This window comes from Arvicanthis niloticus, chromosome 26 (assembly GCF_011762505.2).
Source record: "Arvicanthis niloticus isolate mArvNil1 chromosome 26, mArvNil1.pat.X, whole genome shotgun sequence".
NCBI classification, from domain to species: Eukaryota; Metazoa; Chordata; class Mammalia; order Rodentia; family Muridae; genus Arvicanthis; species Arvicanthis niloticus.
This window is the reverse complement of record NC_133434.1, coordinates 39,122,527-39,147,116: the sequence shown is the minus strand read 5'-3', so window position 1 is coordinate 39,147,116 and position 24,590 is coordinate 39,122,527. Positions and strand designations below refer to the sequence as shown.

Below are 24,590 nucleotides of genomic sequence, written 5' to 3'. Positions count from 1 at the left end.
TGTATGCAAATAAACACTCCAATGCAGAGCTGTACTGAGCTACTAACTACCGTCTTACTGTTACATGTTAGAGTTATTTAATAATATACTAAAGAACACTGGGTCGTTGAATTTTTTGTTTGTTTTTTACTTTAATGTTTTCATAAGTAAAACTCCATTAAAATCTATCTATATATGTTTTACAATTTATCTAATTATCTCCTTAGACTGTATACCAGGTAATTTGTATGTTTTTAAAGCTCTTGATAGTGATCAAATCATTCTCATGTCTAATAAAATTGTACAGTGTGTCATCCATCCTAAATGAGTAAATAAAAGTAAAAGTTGTTATGTGCTGTTTTGTTTAATGTAATTAGTTCTGAATTGATTACCTAATTATTTGTTTTACCTAATTGTGTTATCTTTTCTCTTGTTTTATTTCATTGTGTGTCTGTGTGATTTTTTTTTGTTATTTTCACATATGTACATACATACACATTCTATGTATACATGAATTCTAAACATGGCCAAATATGTTACATGTATTTTTTTTCTTTTCTCTATTCTCCTCACATAGACTTTAGGATACCTTATAGGTTTTTAAAAAGTTTGCTTGTTGTAATGTTCGGGATCCAGGATCTTATAAATGATTAGATTTTTTTTAAATATTATTTATTTATTTTATTTGAGTACACTGTCGCTGTCTTCAGACACACCAGAAGAGGACATCGGATCCCATTACAGATGGTTGTGAGCCACCATGTGGTTGCTGGAATTGAACTCAGGACCTCTGGAAGAACCGTCAGTGCTCTTAACCTCTGAGCCATCTTTCCAGCCCAATGATTAGATTTTTAACCCATCTTGAAATTATAAAGATATCTACTATAAGTACACTAATCTAATACTGAATTGTTGTTTGAGACTGAAATTGTAGCCCACATGACCTTTTTGGTAGTCTACAACTAACCAGACTATCTCTTTAGTTAAAAGATTCAGTAAAAAAAAAAATACAGATTGCTGAATTGCATTAGTCTCATGACTAGAAATGTCAATGTTGGTGAAAGTTTATATTACTTTAATTTTATTTTTGTTACTTTTATTTTGCTAGAGCTTTAAGGCAGGCAGGAAAGTTGTTCTTGTTTGGAATGTATTGGAGTGTTTGGTGGAGTGGCTAAGGAAGGTAGTTTTGGTTTTTTGGAGACAGGGTCTGTATTAGCCTCTGATCTCATCATGTACCCAAGATGAACTTGAACTTGTAAACCTTTGAGACTCAATTATTTTGCCAGGAGAAACATCTGTACATGAATTCAAGTTTCTTTCTTCTTTAATAAGAATTAAATAAAACCACATATTTGGTTTAAAATTATTTGCAGACTTCTCATTAATATTAAATTGAGTAGATACTTTTCATAATTAACACATTTCACTCAGGTGCTGATGAGAGGTCAGGAGTCAGGAATGTGCACTGTCCTTGCAGAGGACCTGAACTTGGGTCTCAGCACTCACATCAGAGAGCTTACAACCTCCTGTAACTAACTAGAGGGAATTCAAGTTCCTCTTCTAGCCACTGTGGCCAACAGCACACACAGGCACATACACACCCACACAGATTCACATATACATTAATAAAATATAAATTCATAGCTTTGCATTTACATTTTAAAAACTACGCAAAGAAAATAGGCAAAAAAAAATGTTTTTTTCTTTCATTTGTTTACTGGAATATATCCCACAGAGCTCATAACAAACATTTTAGTATTTACAGATTGTTTCTAAACAGTATTGCTTCTGCTGATGTGTGTGATTCATCTAAGGTAAGTATCATTTTATACATGAGGAGTGAAAACAGATCACTTATACTATTACCTTTTGTCCTGGATCTAACTTACTACAGCAGAAAAGTGAATATGTGTGGCTGTGTTTCCAAAGTGTCATATACATACACATAAATACTTAACTCTGTAGTTCAGTTATAGATTCACAGAACTAAAAGGAAACTAGTAATAAAAGATTAAAACCTCTTTTTAAAGCATTAATATACTAATGTTTCTTTAAACTACTTGTAGATAGAGGGGAAAATTTTCTACCTTCTAAAAGTATTTCAGCTGAGGTAGACTTTCTGAAGAAGTGAAATATGTGAAAAATGCAGATGTTTGCTGGGAGCCGACTTTTAGCAAAAAGCGGCTATCAGCTTTACAGCCATCTCAAGCCATATACCCTGACATGAGACTTGGTTTTCAACAGCCTACAACAGCTGAAGCACACTCTGATATCCACATATCTTATTTTGCTGTTTACTGCCCCCAGCTGCAAGGCGCATGTGGTATCCACACCTGCAAGGCATGCGGTTCACGTACTATCCACGTGCTATCCACGCATACATGCCTGTAAGGCTTACATCATATCCGCACCTACAAGGCACGTGATATTCACACGCCTACAAGGCACATGGCAAAAGCCTATAAATACCCCAGATTTCCCTTCAATATAGGAGAATACGGGAGACAATGAGAGAGGACAATAAAGGAGAAAGAGGCACAATAAACGAGACTTGAGACTTAATCAGACCCTCTGTCTTGTCTCCATTCTTCGTGTTGCCTGCCTCACACTCTCTCTCGCTAGACCCGGACCTGCGGACCTGCGGAACAGAGCAGGCATTACAGTTTAGCCACACAACGTGGAACAACTTGGTCGCTACAGATGTTAAAGCAGGACAGGTAGATGATGGGAGAAGTAAGTGATGGACTGAGCAGTACAGGGAATCTGGACGTGGTTAGGTATTTCTTTTTTGATAAATGCTGTGATTTTTCTCAAGATACCCTTCATACATTTCTTTGTCAAACTCTCCTATAGTTCATTTTAATGTGTGTATGTTGCCAGTATGTTGCTTTTATTATACCTATATTTTTTCTTCATATTTCTTTAAATATAAATTCAAGAAGTTTGAGAAAGATGGTGAATCAGATGTAAATATCCAAACTTTAATTTTTTCATTCACCAGTCAACAAATATTTATTCATAACCTTATCAAAATTTTCTAAGATTTTACTTTTAACTATGTGTATTTGCACTTCTGTATGTGGGTTTGTGCCAGAAGAGAGTATCAGAGTGGTTGTGTCCACCTGAAGTGGATACTGGAAACGGAACTTACTTTGTTTTGTCAAAATTAAGATGATGCTTAAAAAGTCCGTATACCTCTTTATTTAAGTTACTGCCTGTGTAACAAAACAATAAAAGATGTCTTTATTTAATAGTGAAAATTTGAATGCTCTGTGTTTTTATTTGGCTAGTTTCTAATTGATTTAATTTTATCCTTGTAGTAGACCCCAGCATGGTGTAATACTGAAGCTGCAGTTTCTGAATTATCTGCCATTCCTTCATATTTTCTCCTTAGGTGAGATGAGATTGTTTTAATTGTGCTCTTACTTAATGAAAGACTGAGCATAGAAGTATATTCTTGTAGTCCCAGCTAAAACATGAAGATCATCTGAATCTTGTTTAAGTATGATCTTGGACAACATAGTGATACCCATCTCCACTTGCCAACCACATTTTATAGAAGAATTGTGTGGAGGCTAGAATTTCAGCACCATCTTGGAATCAGTTCCCACTGATACTAAGAGATGACTTACTCCTTGGCCTGTACTACTTTGGTCCCTCTGATGGACAGCTAACCATTCCTGCTTTTGAATATGTTATGGATATACTTTATGTCATTTGTTTCTAACTTGGTTCTACATGTTTCCCACACGTCTCTATCACTGCAGACTGCCCTATCCTGGCTGTCATCATTTTCACATGAGCTGCAGAGGTAGGCTGGTTGCTGACTTTCCTGCTTCTTCCTGCTTCTTCCCATTCATTCATTCGTTTGTTTACAGGATCAGACTGTCTTTGAATTCTCAAGTCTCTTACCTTAGTTTCCTGAGGGCTAGGGTTATATATGAGTGCAGCCTTTTCAGGCCTTTTATGGAGACATTTATAAAAGAATATAATCTGCTTCCAGCTTCATTTTCATCATGTCTACTGTCTAAGTTTGAGAATTATGGAATCTTGATAGATAACATTATCTCCACTTGGTAGATAACATTTTCTCAGGCTGAGTTAGATGCATCTGCCACAAGACAGCTCTTCTGGAAATGTACTGTACACCCCTTTCGTCTAATGGAAAAGTACAGCAAATTTTTTTGTCAATACAGGCCTAGCATATTGACTGGATCTTAAAGTTACTCCATAGTGACCTTAACCTTACAGTTTCTATTTATTGTACCTTTCTGAAGCATCAAAGTTAGCTAAAGAATAATCATTATATAATGTAGAAATCTTATTCAAAGTGAAATGCCATCTTATGTGCTTTAAGATTTAATTAAGTGGGTCCTAACATTATATATAGTTACTGTAGGTTGAATGTTTAATTTTTATGAAAGTGTTTAAATATTTGTTTTGGTTTTGCTATTTCCTAAAACTTCTTATCAACTAGTCAACCTAGGTGGTCTTAAATTGGCTGCTACTCATTATTTTATCTGCATTAAATAAAATTGAAAGCTGATAAGAAGAGCTCTGCATCTCATGTTATATATTCATAGTGTCTCTTCCAAGACAAGCACAACAGTCAGTATGTGGTGATGTTTACTACAGCTTCGTGTGTGTCCTTAACATTTAAGATTACAGAATCATAACTAAAGATGAACCATTATGACATTATTCTTTCTCTAACCAGTTCTGGTCATATAAAATTTGATGTTGAGTCCATGTTTAGATTATCTCAGAAAACTAGGGGCTGTTTTTTTTTTTTTTTTTTTTTTGTTTTGCTTTGCCTTTTTAATGTATCTTATTGGAGATTCTCATTTTAATACGCTACTTGCGGTAGAAAAAAAATAGGCCTCCATTATGGTCAGTTGCCAGGTCACACTGCAGAGATTACTCCCATTAGATATATAGAATAGTGGTGATATCTCTTGAGACTTTGTGTGTCATTTCGGTAAGTTTTGTATGTATTATACCTGCATAGCAAATAATACATTCAAGTCCTTTCAAATCTATCTATCTATCTATCTATCTATCTATCTATCTATCTATGTATTGCAATTTATGGTCAATCTTAATAAACTTTGTATCATTTGAAATCTGTTTGAATACATTAGTTTAGAGATAACTAAAATGATTAATGATAGGGTATTGGAAAGTAAACCACCACCTTGTTAAATTTGTAACTCTTTACTTGAAGCACATTTGTATTTCCAGAGCATTGAACCCTAAGTGTTCCTATCTGTTGCGCTAACTGGAGCCCGACGTTGGACGCCAAACTGTCTCAGCCTGTATTGTCCAGCTTTGTGGGCCAAAATGTTTCGGCCTGTTCGATCCACGCTTGGCGGCCACTGTGTCTTGGCCCAAGTTGCCGTTTTGGTCCGAGGGTCAGGGTCTAGCGAGAGAGAGAGAGAGAGAGAGAGAGAGAGAGAGAGAGAGAGAGGCTAAAGGGGAAGGGACGAGAAGAATGGAGACAAGACAGAGATTCTGATCAAGTCTCCTTTATTGAAGGGAATTCTGAGCTATTTATAGGCTTTTGCCATGTGCCTTGTAGGTTCGTGGATACCATGTGCCTTGCAGGTGTTGATATGACGTAAGCCTTACAGGTGTCTATAGCGTGGACAGCACGTGCACCACAATGTCTTGCAGGCATGGATAGCACATGCGCCTTATAAGCATGTATGGCGTAGATAGCATGTGGACAGCACATGAACTGCATGCCTTGTAGGCGTGGCCACCACATGCGCCTTGCAGCTGGGGGCAGTAAACAGCAAGACAAAATATGTGGGATATCAGAGTGTGCTTCAGCTGTTGTAGGCTATTGAAAACCAAATCTTTTGTCAGGGTATATGGTTCCAGATGGCTGCAAAGTTGATCTAGCCGCTTTCTACTAAAGTCGGCTCCCAACAGGTCCCCCTTTTTAAATTTTTTTTCAAAAGGGAAGGCTGGGAAAACTTATGGAAACCGTGTCTGTCCTAGGTTGGAACAAAGGACCCCAGCCTCCTTTTCCCGTCCTTGGATACTCAACAGCCATTGGTTGAGCTCCTGTCTTAGGATGGTGAGGTCTCCCTTCTTTTAGGGGCAAGGGTTCTCGGTATGCTCTCTTACCCGTCACTGACTATCTGGCTTATCTCGTAAGTTAGGGGTTAATCTTCGTCTGTTTTGATGACAGAGGTTTCAGAGTCCCCTACTTCCAGCCTGTAATATTGGACCTGTATGGGTTTCATTTGAATAGCATCTATCTGTTGTTGTACTAAATCCATCAGTTTGTTGAACCATATCAACCCAAGAGACAAGAGACTTAGCAATGCCTGAACAGTCAGTATAAAAGCAACACTCTTTTTAAGGGTATCTCACAAAAATACAGAATTGATCATAGCTTTGATCTTAACAAAACAAGTAAGGAAATCCCTGTCCCCGCTCAATCAATCTCAAACCCCAAAACAACTATAATAACTGTGGTAGTGGGTTTTAAACAATATACCCCACTAAATCATAAGTCGGAATCAAGAGTCCAGTAGAGCCACCCTGAAGATGTGGGTGGTGCTGTCTCCTTCAGCACTGAGAACTTCCCAAGTCAGGTTTACTCGTTGATCTGTTCCAGTTTGAAGGCAATTGTGAAGCATCTTCATGTTTCCTTCATATTTTTTTGCAAAGAAAAAATACGCTTCTCAGGGGGTTTCTCCTCTCTGGATTTGTTATTGTTGTCTATTTGTTTAATCAGTCTCTCTGGCAGCCAACGTGCAGCATCTGTAGTTTGGGAATATATGTAAACAGAATCTCTTCCCCAGATAAGCACTGGATCTGGCCCATTCTAGGTTTCAGTTAATGGGTCTTTCCAGAGGACTGTTGCAAAATTCTTTTTGGTATCAGGATGTCAGAATCTATCTGCAGCAGATTTTTCTTCAGAATCCAAAGTTAAAAAATTTGAAATAAAAAGTGTCTGATGAAGGATATTTCTGGGGGATCCCTTGGTAGGATACCATTCCCCTTTTTTAATTTTTTCAAATTGACATTTAATGGTTTGATGTGCCCTTTCTACCATATCTTGGCCCTGTGGATTATATGGAATACCCGTTTTATGTAGTATTCCCAATTTCTCACAAAATTGGTGGAAACTGGAGCTTGTCTACCCTGGGCCATTGTCAGTTTTTATCTGTTTAGGTACACCCAATACAGCGATTGTAGCAAGCATATGAGCGATCACATGCTTGCTTGCTTCTCCAGTTTGTAATGTTGTATAAATGAAACCACTGTATGTGTCTACACATACATGTATATATTTCTGTTTTCCAAATTCAGTATAATGAGTAACATCCATTTGCCAGATACTGTTTGGTATCAGTCCCTTTGGATTTACACCCAAATGAGGAACTGGTAAAAGTTTAACACATGATTGACATTGTTTGACAATTTGTCTAGCTTGTTCTCTGGTAATTTTAAACATAACTCTTAAGGTTTTAGAATTAAGGTGATGTAACTCATGAGCCTTTATGGCCTGATCCAAATTAGATTTTTTATCTGATAAAGTCACTGCAGCTATCCAAGTAGCTAGGTCTGCCTTGGTATTTCCTTCAGAGAGAGGACCTGGTAGCCCAGTGTGGGCTCTCAGGTGTCCTATAAAGAATTTACACTTTCTCCTCAAAATTAATTGTTGGCACTGTAAAAACAAATCAGCTGCTTCTGAGGAATGTTTCTAGCAGAGGGTTAAACTGAGCTATATATGAGCTATCTGTATAAATATTAATAGTTTGATTTGGAAATGCTTGAAACACCGCAATAACAGCATGTAATTCAACCAATTGAGCTGACACAGATGATGTAGCAAAAGAGATTACTTGATCCTTAAAGGCATAAGCAGCTGTTCCTGATGAGGAACCATCAGTGAAAACTAGCAATGTTTCCCTGATAGGTTCATGTGCAGTACAAGATGGAAAAACAAATTCATGACGATTACAAAACTGAACCAATTTATCTGGTGGATAATGATTATCTATCTGACCAGCAAATGAGGCACATGCAATAGGCCAGACTTCAGAATTCTGCGTAAGCCAATGAACCTGATGCCTTGTATAAGGTTGTACTATGACATCAGGATCTTTTCCAAAATATTTTTGACTGTTATCTCTGCCTAACATAATCATATCTGCTACAGCTGCATAGTATGGATTAAGAACCTTCTTGGGGGATGAGGGAAGATGAACCCATAATTGTCAGAAGCCAGGACCCTTGCCTCTTACCCTCACCCCCTACTTCTCTCCACCTGCACAATGTCTCCTGCAGCTTCATCTCCCTAGCAACCACAAGGTTCTGCTTGATAGTTACAAATAGATTTTTAGATGTAAAGCAGTGTACCGTATCTTTTGAAGTAAGCAGTTAGACCGCCATTGTTTCAGGGCACAGGCCGAGAAGATTCTGTACTTTCCCATCACCTGGATCCAACTTTCCCATCACCTGGATCCCTCTTACCCCTCCCTTTGAAAAATGTATTATAAATAAGCACTTGGTGCCCAAATATATGACTCTTGACAAGCATTTGCTTCCTTGAGTCCATTCTCTCTCTCTTGCTCATTCTTCCAGGTTGCAATCCTCCTCGTCCCTCACAAATAACCTAGGGCCCGCAGGTCGGGTCACATAATATGGGTGCAGTTTGCCAAAAAACTGCAGTAGGAGTCAGTTTAGTGTTAAAAATAAGAAAATATAAAGGCTTAGAATAATTAATATGAGTTACAAATTGGGATGAAATAGCACTTTCTACCATCTGTAAGGCTTTTCTACCCTCCTCTGTTAGAGCCCTGTCAGACTTAGGGTCAGGATCTCCCTTGAGAATATCAAACAGAGGCTTCAATTCTCTTGTTGTAAGTTTCAAATATGGTCTTAGCCAATTAATGTCTCCCAGTAGTTTTTGAAAATCATTAAGTGTCTTAAGGGAATCAGTCCTCAGTGTGGCTTTACTATTAATAATACTTGGACCATTAATCTGAAATCCTAAACAAGTATATGGATCTTGTAATTGCACCTTTTCTGGTGCTATTTGTAACCCTGCAGTCTGTAAAGCTGTTCTAAGATCATCAAAGCACTGGAGTACCTGTTTTCCATCTTTTCCAGGTATCAAAATATCATGCATGAAATGAATCATGTAAATTTGTTTCCACATAGTTCTAACACCCTCTATGGCAGAAGCCACAAACTTTTGGCACAAGGTAGGACTGTTAGCCATACCCTGAGGCAATACCTTCCATTGATATCTTTTCATAGGTTCTCTAAAGTTTATAGAGGGAATACTGAAAGCAAAACGTTTTCTATCATTAGGATGTAAGGGGATAGTAAAAAAACAGTCTTTTAAATCTATAACTATTTTATAATAACCTAAAGGTATGGCCACCGGTGTGGGCAGCCCAGGTTGTAAGGCTCCCATTTTAATCATGGTTGCGTTAACAGCCCTCAAGTCTTGTAACAATCTCCACTTTCCTGACTTTTTCCTAATGACAAATATTGGGGTGTTCCAGGGAGAGTTACTCTCTTCTAAATGCCCTGCCTGTAATTGCTCTTGCACTAGCAACTGGGCAGCTTGTAATTTTTCGGTGGTTAGGGACCACTGATCCACCCAGACGGGCGAGTCCCCTTTCCAGGTGATGGGATCTGCACAACGTCCTAGGGGTGCAGCTGAATCAGTAGCCCCCATCAAAAATACCCCAAGCCTTTTCTTCTAGTGTTACCATAAACCCCAATAGGATGAGTGATCCCATCTTCACTTTTTCCTAATCCTTTCCCTGGGGAAAATCCAGAGTTTATCATTTGAGCTGTGGTTACTTCATTAGGGCTGCGCATAATCAATCCAACTGGGATAACAGATCTCTGCCCCAGAGATTAATGGGAAGGCCTGAGATGACATAGGGTTGTATATTTCCTGTATTTCCTTCTTTATCTTTCCACGTCAGCACCTTAGAGCTTTGTAGTGGGTTTTGACTTTGGCCAATACCCCTTAAATTGGTTAAGGTTGGGGTAAGAGGCCAGGTAGCAGGCCAATCACTTTGTTTTAGGATAGTCACATCAGCTCCTGTGTCAACCAAGCCTTGGAATGCCTTTCCATCTAGCCAGATTGTCATCATAGGTTTTTGTTTAACTATAGGCTGTACCCAGTATGGATCAGAGGAACCAAAACCTTGATCCCCTCTTTTAGGATTCTTATATTTGTGATTAGTAGGGTACAATGGAAGTAACAATAGTTGAGCTATCTTCTTTCCTGTAGGAATGGTGACTATGTTCTGAATTGCCTGCGCCATTACCTTAATCTCACCCTGATAATCATTATCTATAACTCCAGGAAAAATTTGTAATCCCTGCATAGTAGTACTGCTTCTTCCCACTATCAGGCCAAACACATTTGGATAGAGCCGTCCAAACACTCCAGTGGGTAAAGTCTGAGGTCCCATTTCTGGGGTTAATACTGTGTGGGTGGCAGAACTGAGGTCCAGTCCTGCGCTTCCTGGTATTGTTCGACTAAGTTCAGAAAGGGATTGGTATTTGTTGGTAGGACACTGACTGCTCCATAAGCCTGTTTTGGCTTGTGTTGGTTTGGGGCCTGGAGCTGGCCCCTGTTCCCGTTTCCCTGATCATAGGAAAGGGTGTTACCTTGTGCGTCTCTTTTAGACATACAATGACTAGCCCAATGCCTTCCATGTTTGCAAATTGGGCAGAGCCCAGGCTGTTTTCTGGGCTGTCTCTGGCTTAACTCATTTTCTACTTTGTAATCTCTTGCAAAGTGTCCAGGCTTACCATATTTAAAACATGCCTTTCTGTCTTTATTTGCCAAAAAATCTCTTACAGATTGTCCTTGCATAGCAGCTGTCATAGCTAAGCCCTGTTGGTAAGAGGGACCTATGTCTGAACAGAGTCTGATATACCCTGTAAGATCCGTCTTTTTCCTGTAGAGTCTAATGGCCGCTTGGCAGGTAGAATTGGCATTTTCATATGCAAGTTGTTTCACATAGTCTACACCTGCCTCTGCATTACCAAAAATCCTCCCTGTTGTTGTCATTAATCGATGAACAAAGTCAGAAAATCGTTCATCAGGCCCTTGCCTGACTGCTGTTAAAGATGCACCAGGGTCTCCCTTTACCGGGAGTTTACGCCAAGCCTTCATGGCTGCATTTTGAATTTGAGCATATAAACCTGGGTCATATTGCATCTGGTTATCACTAGAAGCAAATTGCCCTTCTCCTACTAAGGCATCAAAGGACCAACCATTGTCTGCCTGAATGTTTCTCCTAGCTGTGTCTTTACAATTCTCATGATACTCTGATTTCCAAATAAGATAGTCACCACCACTAAGAACTGCTCTCACTAATGTATTCCAATCACTAGGAGTCAGCCACTCCTCTGTAGCTGATTCTAAAATCGCAAGAGTAAAGGGAGCAGTGGCACCAGATTGAGATACTGCATTTTTTAATTCTTTAATAATTTGAAAATTAAACCCTGTGTGATGTCTCCAAGCAACCCCTTGAGCATCTCTGGTCTCTGATACAGGGAAAGCCTTAGCGTCTCTCTCCTCTGGCTGATCTGTAGCTGAACTAAGGCTAGAGGATAGGGACTGCCTTTGGACACCAGGTTGAGGAACGTGAAAATCCGGGGGATTTTCGCAGTTAGTCTCTTGAGACCTCTTCCCTGTCCTTAATTTCTGTAACTGGTTACTTAAGCCCTGATACTCTTTTTCTAACTCTATCAGTTGTTTAAGGGTAGTAATTTTGTCCTGTAACTCCTCTTTAGGATCTACAACCATTGTCTCCATTGGGGGAGCACTTGGAGGTAGAGGCACATAGGGAAAGGGCATTTCAGTGTCATAAAATTTGACTTCCTCTTCCTCTCAGTCAGCACAATCTGGCTCTGACAAATTGTCATCAACCTTTGGCTGTATTTTGGATTCTAACTTAAGCTTCTTTTTATTTTGAACAAAAAAGACAGCATTCAAGAACAAAAACAGAAAATTAACACATGTGAGCAGCAAACAAAACCGAAATAGAGAGTTGAATTCAAGCTGACTAATTTTGGATTCAGGTTGACTAATTTCTTGTCCCATTTTCCTTACCTTTCTCAATGCGGCAGATTCGTGATCACCTTCTTCCAGTAATGTCCCGCACTGGGTCTCTCGTTCCCGCTGCCCCACATTGGGCGGCAAACTGTTGCGCTAACTGGAGCCTGACGTTGGACTCCAAACTGTCTCGGCCTGTATTGCCCGGCTTTATGGGCCAAAATGTTTCGGCCTGTTCGATCCACGCTTGGTGGCCACTGTGTCTTGGCCCAAGTTGCCGTTCTGGTCCGAGGGTCAGGGTCTAGCGAGAGAGAGAGTGGGGATAAAGGGGAAGAGACTCGAAGAATGGAGACAAGACAGAGATTCTGATCAAGTCTGGTTTATTGAAGGGAATTCTGAGCTATTTATAGGCTTTTGCCACGTGCCTTGTAGGTGCGTGGATACCACGTGCCTTGCAGGTGTTGATATGACACGTGGACAGCACGTGAACCACAATGTCTTGCAGGCGTGGATAGCACATGCTCCTTATAAGCATGTATGGCGTAGATAGCACGTGGACAGCACATGAACTGCATGCCTTGCAGGCGTGGCCACCATGTGCACCTTGCAGCTGGGGGCAGTAAACAGCAACACAAAATATGTGGGATATCAGAGTGTGCTTCAGCTGTTGTAGGCTATTGAAAACCAAATCTTTTGTCAGGGTATATGGTTCCAGAAGGCTGCAAAGTTGATCTAGCCGCTTTCTACTAAAGTCGGCTCCCAACACCTATCATCTAATCCTGAAAAATCCCTTTTCTATGCAATGACATTATCTCTATTTTTCAACAAGGCATTCATGTGCACACTACTGAAAGTGAGTTGCCCAAGGTCACTCACTGGGTCTTTGGTAAAACCAGAAATAGAATCCAAGTCTCCTTACTTGCAACTCACTTCTCTATCCTCAATACAGTTTTCTATCCTCAATACATGGAGGTGTTGACAAACACAGGGAAGTATAGTTTTCTTGGTTATTGCCTCCTAAACAAGAATGCCACTTAGTCCTAATGAGGTGGTGTTGATTCCCAGTAGGATAAGTATTCATATCTATACCTACAAATATTAAATACTTGTTCTTGGATCTAGAACAAACATGAATGCTGGAAATTGCTTGTGAATTGAAAGAAATGACTGGAAATTTGATATTATGATTACTCACTAAAGATGTCTATTAAGAATTTATACTTTATACACTAAATGTACTATTAAAGTTGTAAATGATTAACAATATTGTATTAGTTTCCTACTTATTTTCTTAAAGATTTCTATCAAATTTATGTTCTTGGTGATTTTATTTTTCTTAACTGTTGAGGTTTTTGGAGTGACTATTAATGCAACATTGAACTTTCTATTTAATTTTATAATTTTATTGAACAGGTATATTCATGAGTGAACCTAACTTGCTTAAAATTACTCCACAAAGAAGAACCAGAAGAAAATTGATGCCTTCTCTCTTGAAAGTAAAGCATACTCAGAAGTGTACACTGTCTGAAAGTACACAGCTCAATGATTTCTTTCAGCAAAGAACTTCAGCCTATTGTTTATACCCTAGATGACTGCAAAAACTCTCTTCAAAACCTGTCTCCATCCTTAACAGGAGCTTCATCACAGTCTGCAAATGTAATGAATGATAATTCCCTGAGAGCACTGGTAGATTCTCCTCTCAGCAGAACAGAGTGTAAAGAGGGTCTGCACTCTACATCTACTGTGTGTGATGATATCGGGAGCTTGAAGAATAAATTCCTGAACAAGAAGCACTAGCAAGCAGCAAAAGCAGTTTACACAGGTACAAAAGCAGAGTGCTTTACAGTCATTGCTTTTTCTTTCACCAAAGACTTTCAAAATGTTAACTTTCTCTTCTTTGCTTATATTGGAGGTTTATTTTATAAATCAAGTGTATTCTCTTTGATATGAAAGTTGCTTGTTTACTACATTTAGTTGAGTATACACTGACCCCTTTTTTAGATGACAAAGTTTATATTCTAACTTGATTGACCTTCCTTAAGCTAGAAGAGACCTTAAGAAGTATTTCATTTGTTCTCCATATTCTGATGCTGTGTGCCCTAAGCCATCAATGAAAAAGACTACCTTGCTTACTTATCAGTGAGGATAATCAGCATAGTTCAGCATAGTCAGACTTTTAATCTATGATTGGATGAATGTCGTTTAAGCAAGCATTCAACTACATAATGACATCTGATCTAAATATGGGAAGAGAAAACCTTCTCCATTTCTTTACTACAAGGAGTGCAGAAATCTATTGGCAGCATTTCTAACTGGTGTTTTTAAAGGAGAAAGACTGCTGAGGGAACGTTTTATTGTATAGAGGAATATTTTACTCTATATATTAATATCAATGGTTTCCTTATTCTAGAAATGTAAATCATGTTTCTCTTTGCAGTGTAAAGCAATTTTGTTCTCTTTAATTCTTCATTCTTAATATTTAGGACTGAGTCTTCTTCATATTCAACTAAGGATGCTAGGCCTGTGTCAACAAGTGTGCCATCCTACATGGCCATGACTACTTCTGTCAAGAGGAAATGGAGATCAGTAAGGTATGATTAAGCATGGACTGTTTCGGTCTCTATATAAGATCATTTTTATGCTTTTATTTTCCATGACTTTTATTATTGTTGGACTTGATTCTTATTTAATTATCTTTACTAAGTGCTCAGTGAAGCCCTGGATTTGTATTATTGAAAGGAAACCTAAATGAAGCCCAAGAATTCCACTTGAAATTTACATAGAATATCCCATATTTTTAGGTTATTAAAAATAAATTGAAAAGTCTAGGTTCCAAAGTGTCACTTAGCTCTTACTTTTATTCTGGTATTTGTCCTGAGTATCTTAATCTAATCAGAACAAGCCACCAAGCAAGAACAATTACAACTGTCCTTCAGCTGTAGTGACTAAATAAAATACAACTAATACTTTGTTGAAGGCATTGGCAAACAACCATGGTAGCCAAAGATTTGAAAATGTAACGTCCAAGAAAGCGACATGCTACAGGAAGTCAACTTTAATTTACCACACTCCCTTTATTTTAGGACTTGCCAGTTCATAGCATAGGACTGAACAAAAGGCACTTAATTGATTGGTAGGTATCCCTGAGCTTGGGACCCCAAGTCATTCTGTGTGGTCTTTACTTTTAAGGCTTGCTATCTTCTAAGGTCTGTTGAGAATCAAACTGAAAGTAGCTGCTAAGAGACCACTGTGTTAAACAGAACTTGACATTCTGGGGAACAAAGGTTTAAGATCAAAAGATATGGAAGAAGGAGACGTTTTGACCAGCCAAGGATTTTATTAGAAAATCTCTGAGGTGCTGTATCCTAAGAGTAGCACAAACTAGAAAGAAACCAGTTTTTGAAAGCCTGAAACAGATCTTAGACCAACTCAGTCTTTGATAAATTCAAGTGTTCTGTATCCACTCATCATGTGTCTAAACTAAAACTTCTAATTTCTAGAATATGATATCTGGCACCTATGCAAATATTTATACATAATATTAAGCCAAAATAATGGCACATCAAGATACACAAGCAAATGGTGTAAAGAAAGAAAACCAACAAAATCAGAGGAGGCAGTGACCCACAGATGACGAGGATAAGGGTTAGCAAATGTAACCTATTAATTATAAACCACGATTCATTTCATTAGAGTAGATAAGATAGAACGTTGACCAAAAATCTATATTCTGTCAAAATTTATAAAAAGATATTCTAGAACCACAAAAATAGAATTTACTGAAACTTAAAACTCAGGTCAACTAGTTTAATGGATTAGTCACCGCAAAAGATAGTATGAGTGAACTGGAGAGTAGATACATAGGAAATGCCTAAACAAAACGGGAGAAAAACAAACGTGTGAAGGAGACCTGTAGAACCCTACTTTTCTGGAAATATGTATTTTCAGTCTCCAAAGAAAAAGAGTTGAGGAAATTTGATAAGATGATGGCTACTATTTTCCTCAATTAACAAAGACCATTAAGTCACCAATTTGAAAAAGTACTATAAATCACAAATGTAATTAATACAAGAGTAGTCCATGTTTGTTGCATATCATAGGTATAATCACAAACATACTAAATACAAACTAGTCTTTCTTTTACTATCCGTTTTTATTTCCAATAGAACAGAGAGAATAGTATAACAGGTAATGTTAACTCTTGCAAATTTCTTATTTTCTTCCATGGACTTGTTACATTTGGGCTACAGGACACAAATTTACAACTAGCATAGTTATTCACACTTCATAGTGTTTTTCTCATAGTGACTTTAGAATCCTGTCTTGCCTTTCCAAAACACAGAACAAAGGAAACTTGAAGCATATAGATGAATTCATTTTTTTTTTCCTGACTGTCTATCTGTGGCACTTAACCAAGTAATACAGTCATCCCTTCAACTCATGGCTTTGCTTTCTGTGTTTCAGTGACCAGGTTTCAACCAAGATTTGAAAACATTAAATGGAAAGTCCCAGAAATTGACAATTTGAATTGTCTTGCATGCCGTTCTGACTAGTGTGATAATCTTGTGCTATCTCTCACATCCTACTCCACCAGGCATTCCTTAATCCAGTATATCCATACCCTGTGTGCTGCCCTCCTGTGAGCCACGTGGTAGCCATGCTTAGAAGACCACCTGTCATACAATAAGCAGAGCTTGGTGTTCAGATAACACTTATTTTGCTTAACAATTTCCTATGAATGGAAGACAACTGATTCTGGCAGATGGATTTTCCAAATACAAGTCATAACCTGCTTCCATTAGGCAAAAAGTGAAAGTTTATCATAGGTATTTGTTTAGTAAAAAACAAAGCATATCTTAGTTTTAATCCCATCCCCTGATTTCAGGACCCCCCTCTGTCAGTGCTGGAATAGTAGTCTGTGGGCCCGTGTGACTCCTGTCCTTTGCTCAGGTGTCAGTCTAAGTTGGGCAGTTAAGCTGCCTCACAATCTGTGTTCCCCACTGCAGCACTACTTTATAGCGTCTCGATTTTATCATTCTTTTCACTGATTAATACTAACTTTTCTGAGTCTTACATGCTCCCATGTTTAACTCAGATGTTGCAAATGTTTATACCAAGAATGTTCTCAAATGCAAACACAGTCATTATTACATACATGTTTTCTCAGAAATGTCATTATGTAAATTGTGTATTGTGGTTATAAATGTTAATGGCTAGCACATGAGAAACCAATCCTGTGGATTAATATTAAAGAATATAATGTAGAAAGTAGTTGGACTGTTCACAGACTATTAGTTACTATTCGGTTACATTCCCTCTGGTATTAATAATTAGATCCTGCCGCTAACTAAGGTTAAAAAAGATTAATGACAGATGTGTACACAATTACTTTTCATAACCTTCTTTCCCTCAATTAGATGAGCTTGAGAATAATAAGCTCTGGTATTTTCCACTTCGTAGGTTTCATGTACATATGTAGAGTATATGTGTCCTAACATAGCTTGAAAATATTAAAATATCTCATGTATACTTCATCTACTCTTCACAAATCGTTTCACTTTTTAAAAACAAAAATAAAAATTAGAGCTTAAAAAGCTCTTAATCTTGCAAAATATACCGAACTTTTTATCTGATTAAATTGGGAATGAAATTTAATCTTAACAATATTTTAGTTTTTTTCCATCTTTAGCATCAGTGTGTTTTACTCCTTTGACATGTCTCCACAGCGTGAATAACAAGGATGCTGATGTTCATTGTGCAAAGCACCTGGGGAATAGTCTACAGAACTGCTACCTGGATGCAGGTCACTTTATCTAAATTATATTAGCATCATTAAAGTCATAGCTAGATTTATTTTTAAGTACTTTTAGTACCTCCAATTACTTACACAGGATTGCACAATTGTTATTTCTGCATTTAATTTTATTATAAAATACAATACATAAATGAAGATCGTTTTGAATGCCTCAACTAAATTGTAAAACTTTTCCCACAAGGTTCTACATCAAATGCTTCATTAAAACCTGATGAAAGTTGTGGATTTGCTGAGCTCATTCGACTGGATAATTCAAGTGTTAAACTCATATAAGAAAACAGACTGAGAGTGGGTATGTTCATCTGATGTTTGATTACATAATTAACGGTCATAGCACCTTAGTTTTCTGTTAGTCATAGACATCTTCCTTTATATTTTATGGTAGGATAGGTATGGTTTTTATATATAATATAAAAGAAACTTAAGCTACATTATAAAGCAGGTATTCAAGAGTGCACAAATTTTAAAGTAGAGACGAAATCAGATCTAGATTTCCCAACTTGTTACTCTATATATACCATTATTGTTGTATAGATTGTTTCTATACTGCAAAAAAGCAAAACTAATCATCTGCAACTGAATATAACCTGATAAGAGATTTGGTTTTCAATAGCCTATATCTGATATACATATTTTGTTTTGCTGTTTACTAGCTGCACGTTAGTTTGCAGTTCAGTTGTACGTGCTATATGCCTGTAAGCACGTGCTATAAGTGCAACTGCACGTGCTTTGCTATACACTGTAGCTTAGTTTCCACACCTGCAAGGCACGTGGTATTCATGCGCCTACAAGGCCATGGCAAAGCCTATAATACCTCAGATTCTTCATAAATAACTTGATCAGTCTCTGTCTCCATTCTTGAGTCTCTTTTTATCTCTCCCCTCGGACAGAGCATTGGGCCAGGACTGGCCACCACAGAGCATTTTGGCCAAAGCCATACTTGACAGCAAACTATAACTGAAATAAAGTTAAATATATTATTATATCAATCATATATATATATTATTGTATATTTACTTTTTTGTTTGTTTTCGAGGCATGTCTTAGTATATAGTACAAGCAGTTTTGAACTCTGCTCTGCTCTGCTGAGTTACTGGCACTGCCACCATGCTTACCAACTATATAATACTATATCCAATGACACTCGTTGTTAACCTCTGAGTCATTTCTGTATTACTCTGTAGTCTCTACATGTCCTAGGTATATGACTCCCAGTGATAAGCTGAATATTAACGAGGACCAGATATAGCCTCATCACATGTCCATGGCAGCAGAAGGCTTTCTGTTTGACTATGTATGTATTGTGTCAACCAGTTCTAGACCACAAGGCCCAGCCAGACCTGTCTCCAGCACTATAATTCCTATGGCTTCCTTCAAAAACTACTGATTTATGAAGCATTCATCTTGTGCTAGGTCCTAAAATGAATATGAAGATTAATGAGAAGGTTCTTCTCTGAAGGGACTTAGAGCTCTTTGAATTTAGGGTAGTCTCATGAGATAGCATATATGCCTCTGGATAACATGAAACCTTTTTCTTTATTTTTTTCTCAATAATTTTGCTAATTTCTGTGATAATGAATGATGCTTGTTCACTTTTTCAAAGAATGTATCTATTGTATAGGTCTTAAAATCAGACAATAGGTTAAAATAGAATTGTTAAAGATAATGGAGTGTTTGGGGTACCAAGATAAATTTCATTAAAAATGGAATTATCACTTTGGGAGAGTAAATATGTGATTTTATAGACAACTATAAGCTATATATTTCTTTTATGAACTCGTATGCTGTTGTACTTGGTGCACAGATGTTTACACTTGCAATCTCTTCTTGGTGGCCTTTTCCTTTCGTGAATATAGAGTGTCCTTCCATATCTCTTCTGTTTAGTTTTAATTTTGTCTGTTTATCAGATATTAAAATTACTCACCTGCTTCCTGTTTGTGTCTATTTTCTTGGAATACTGCTTTTCATCCTTTAGGTGATGTCTATGATGGTAAGGGATATTTCTCAGATGCATTTGTGTATTATTAGTGGGAAATTGAGATCATCGATATTGAGAGTTATCAGTGAACTGTGCTTAATGATTCCTGTTACTTCGTTCTTTTCCTTTTTTGATTTACTGCTCTAGGACGATTTACTGTCTTCTTGGGTGTGGTTAGTCACCTTAAATTGAAATTTTCCTTCTAGTGCCTTCTTTGGAGCAAAAATGTTTAAATGTGGTTTTATCGTGAAATGCTTTTCTTCACCTTATTGTGATTGATAGTTTTGCTGGGTACCATAGTCTTAACTGGAATCTGTGGTTTCTCACTTTGTTAAATATCGGACATTTCATTTTCAAAGTTTCCATGGAGAACTCAGGTGTTAATCTAATAGACTTGCCTTTTTATGCCTTTCCTTCTTTCTGTATATTCTGTACATTTAGCATTTTGGTGGATATGTGTCATGAAATTTTTTCTAGTCCTCTCTGGTTGGTTGCTTCTATGCCTATTGAACCTTTTTAGCCATCTCGACTTTTAGATTGGGGAAGTTTCCTGTAATTTTTAAAAAAAATATATATATAAATAATTTTTGTGTACCTTTGGTCTGGGATTCTTCTCTTTCTCTTTCTATTTTTTTTTTTTTTTTTTTTTTTTTTTTATGGTGCAGCAATTTCCAGGGTGTTTTGAGCTTGTTTTATTTTAGATTTAACATTTACTTTCTTGGCTTGCTGTTCTGTTCTTTTGTTATTTTTATCTACCCTGTGTCCTATGAAAGTGTGGTGGCTGTGGGTCCTTGGTGGAGAGTACTTCCACATTCCTACCCTGTGTGGCTATTGGGAGTCCCTGATAGAAGGTATTTCTGTGGTTCTAGTCTAATTCATAAAAAGGAATGGATGAGAAGGAGAGGCTGAGAGGGACAGAGGGGAAAGACTATGGAAGCCCTGGTCTGAAACAAGGCTTGGAAACTTTAGGGAATTTGTTGTAATTTAAATTGGGTTAATTAACCATGAATTCCAGGAGTAAACTTGTGTCAATGAATTGTTATGGGTGGAATGAACAAGGAGTTTTGAATGACAGTTCTTTATATTTATTCGTTTTTATTCTTCTCTAGGATCTAAATGAAGCACCAACAAAACAAATAAAACATGCTTAGAAAATTTAGAAGAAACACTTCAAAAGAAAATGTACAATAAGAAGAATCAATGTTCTTTGTGTGGTATTTGTTCCTTCAGAAACATATTTCAAGTCTGGGAAAGAAGTCCATCTAAAACCATTTGCTCAAATAAAATAATTTCAGCAAGCAAAATGAAACTGCTTTTGTATTTGAAGTAAATATAAAATTACAACAGGGTATGTTTCCCATTTCTCAAATATTGGGTACTCTTGAAAATCACTTAAGTCACCATGATGCCAGTTTACTCATGCTTTACCACAACTTGATGAGAACAATGTAGAAAAAAATGGTAAGTTCAATTGCCCTTGTTATTTTAAAAAAATAAGGAGACTTTAGACGTCATAATTATAGCTAAGATGTTTTGGTCTTCTGTTATGTGTCAATATTTTGGCTTAACCGTACACGTGATTTTACTTTCTAAAACTTTGGTGTAAAATATAGATATATATGTCCATAACATTATAAATATTGTTTAAATACCTTCCATAAATCATATGCTAATCTTTTGTTACTTGATATATTAAAGATGTAGATTTTAAACAGTTTCGTTTTCCTGTTTTATTGCAATCCCTTGTATTAGTTTTTTTATTAGCATAAGGTTTGTAAATATATTTTTCCTACTAGAACAAAATAATATGTAGTATCTTGACAAAATTTGTAAATAACACATAAGTTTCTTATAAATAGGAATGGTGAGAAAACATTTTAATCATTTCTGTTACTCTATGGATTACACAGAGCTACAACTTACTTACCTAACCTTGTTGACATGTCTCCACTGCAGCCCCAGTGTGTGTTCAGCCAAAATGGAGCCTGAGACAAAGAAGTTTCAGAAACACTCATCCCATCTCTAATTTACACATCGATAGTTTGTGCTGAGAGACTGAGCAAGCAGGCCTTGTCTGGATACTAGATCATACCCTTTGTCCAGTTATGCTTCTCTAGTCCATTCATCCAATAAAACACAGGTCTTGGAGTTTGAGTTTTTATTTATCAATAAGAGTCACATAAAGCTTCAGTTACGTGCACAAAAGAGAGTATTGCAAGTTTTGCACCTGAGAGGGTTGGAGGGATGGGTGCAGCTTTGAAGGAGGATGGTGTGGGGGAGGGTGAAGGTCTTCAGGGCAAGGTAAAGCAGGCATAAAGCTGCAGGGATCATCGCCTGGGCCCAGATGTCAGTGGTCTAAATGCTTTCTTAATAATATGCTTGGGAGTAGAATTTAGGGCCTCATGCAGCCAGACAAGAACTCTACCTCTGAGCTGCACCCTAGCCCAGATGGCTGAAATCTTAGCATTGCCATTCACAGATACATTTGTCCTAGATAGAAGTGAATTATATTTTCATCATAGTTGAGTCTCAAAAGCTGAGCAGGCCGGTGTCACTGGTTTCAAACTTCAGAATGGCGCACTTAGAAAGAGGCCTATTAGAATTTCTGTGGAATGGTTTTTAAGCCTTTGCACAGATAGAGCTTGGCTCTGAGATCATTGCTGCCCCCTGCTGCTAGGATACAAAATCCTCCCCCTTCGATGCCTTTGATAAGGGTGATGGCTGCAACTGTTTTTTTTTTTTTTTTTTGGGAGAAAGGAAGAGACTTTATTCTATACTATTCCATTGTGTGGTTGGTCCCTCAGGGGGAAGGGATGCCTCAGTATGGTACACATGACAGTTTAGCATAGAACAGCGTTTATTCAGGGCATGAGGAGGGGAGTTGAAAGGGTAATAGAGACAGAGAAAGGCAGAGAAAGAGTAGGAGTAGAGGCTGGCCATGGAGAGAGAGTGGGGGAGCAGGAGCAAGGAGACAGAGCAGGAGCAAGTAGGTAAGAAAGAGCCAAGGGGGGCAAGCAGCTTTTTTTAATAATGAGTCAGGCACACCTGGCAATTGCCAGGTAAGTGTGGGGTGGAGCCTACATGAAATGCTAACAATGTGACCCCTAGAGGTTGGGAAGGCAGCCAAAGGCTTCTTCCCTACTGCCTTCTGAAGAACTGTGGGGGCACTTAAACTCATCCCCATGAGAGCTGTCTTGAACTTCTGGCCTCTAGAACTGTAAGATAAGCGTTACATTGTTTTGAGCCACTAAGTTTGTAGTAACGAATGACAGAATCAAAGGGACCCTGAGGTGCCTAGTAAAAATGAAACCTCAGAGTTCCTCTGCCAAGAAATGGCTCTTAAAGACTAACTTTAAGGAATCTATCTATCTATCTATCTATCTATCTATCTATCTATCTATCTATCTATCTATCTTATGAACTTTCTGACTGTGTCTTAGGGAGGCTTTTACAAAACAAAACAAAAATACCTTAACAAAAAGCAATTTAGGGGAGAAATGGTTCATCTTAACTCACAATTCCATATTACAGCTCATTATTGCAGGGAAGTCAAGGCTGGAACTTGAAGCAGCTGGTCACCCAGAGTCCCAGGCAGAGAGAACATGCACACACGCTCACTGCTCAGCTTGCTTTGTGTACCCATACAGTTCAGGACCCAACCCCAGGCCTGGTGGTCCTCGGTCTTCTCGCATCAGTTAACATAATGAAGACCAGCCTTCCACAGATGTGATCATAGGACCACAGGCCAAGCTGATCGGGACAATCCCTCACTGAGACTCTTCCCAGATGATTCTAGATGGTGTCAAGCTGACAATACCAACCACCAGAGGCTGGAGGATGGCTGGGCAATAAAGAGCACACGAGGCTCTTTTAGAGACCAGTTCCCAACACCCACATCATCCTGCTCCCATCTGCCTACAACTCCAGCTCCAGGGGTTCAAAGCTCTTTATTGGCTTCTGCAAGCATGTACACACATGTGGAGTACATTCACACAAACATATAAAAAGTAAATCCTTTATAAAAAAATAAAGAATAACAACCACCATGCATATGATCTAAACACTTTGCAAAATCCTAGCACACACAGAGATACTCAGATTTTTGTGCAAAAAAACAAAAACAAAAAAAAAAAAAAACAAAAAAACATGCACATAAAAATACTAAAGGCAAATCCAGAGAAAGTGCCCACGTGACCTGAGAAAATGATTTCAGGCTTCAGAGAAGAACCTTCCCTATCTGGTGCAACCTACCCTGATCCCCCCACGGTCCCCAGAGGCTAGGTTTCATTATGTAGCCATGAATTACCAGGAACTCTCTTATGTTGACTAGGCTGGCCCTCAAACTCAGAGATTGAGCTGCCTCTGCCTCCTGAGTGCTGGGATCAAAGGTGTCCACCACCATACCTGGCTCTAATTCAAACATTTATACATTGGTAAACTTGGAAAAGTATTTTCACACCATCCATTTTTAAAAATAAGATTACCTGTTGCAGCCCGTACTGCCCGTTCCGGTCCAAGGGTCAGGGTCTAGCGAGAGAGAGTGGGGATAAAGGGGAAGAGACACGAAGAATGGAGACAAGACAGAGATTCTGATCAAGTCTCGTTTATTGAAGGGAATTCTGAGCTATTTATAGGCTTTTGCCACATGCCTTGTAGGCGCGTGGATACCACGTGCCTTGCAGGTGTTGATATGACGTAAGCCTTACAGGCGTCTATAGCGTGGACAGCACGTGTACCGCAATGCCTTGCAGGCTTGGATAGCA

General features: G+C 38.1%; 1 long non-coding RNA gene across 2 annotated transcripts; it reads left to right on the top strand.

Moving 5' to 3' along the window:
- The first annotated feature begins 13,465 nt into the window (after positions 1-13,465).
- LOC143438907 (uncharacterized) lies at positions 13,466-21,960 on the top strand. Of its 2 annotated transcripts, XR_013107452.1 has the most exons (4): positions 13,466-13,856; positions 14,518-14,625; positions 20,937-21,288; positions 21,784-21,960. It is a non-coding gene; the product is annotated as an uncharacterized LOC143438907 (long non-coding RNA). The 2 variants fall into 2 exon arrangements; XR_013107451.1 differs by lacking the exons at positions 13,466-13,856; positions 14,518-14,625 and adding an exon at positions 18,037-18,141.
- The last annotated feature ends 2,630 nt before the right edge of the window (positions 21,961-24,590 follow it).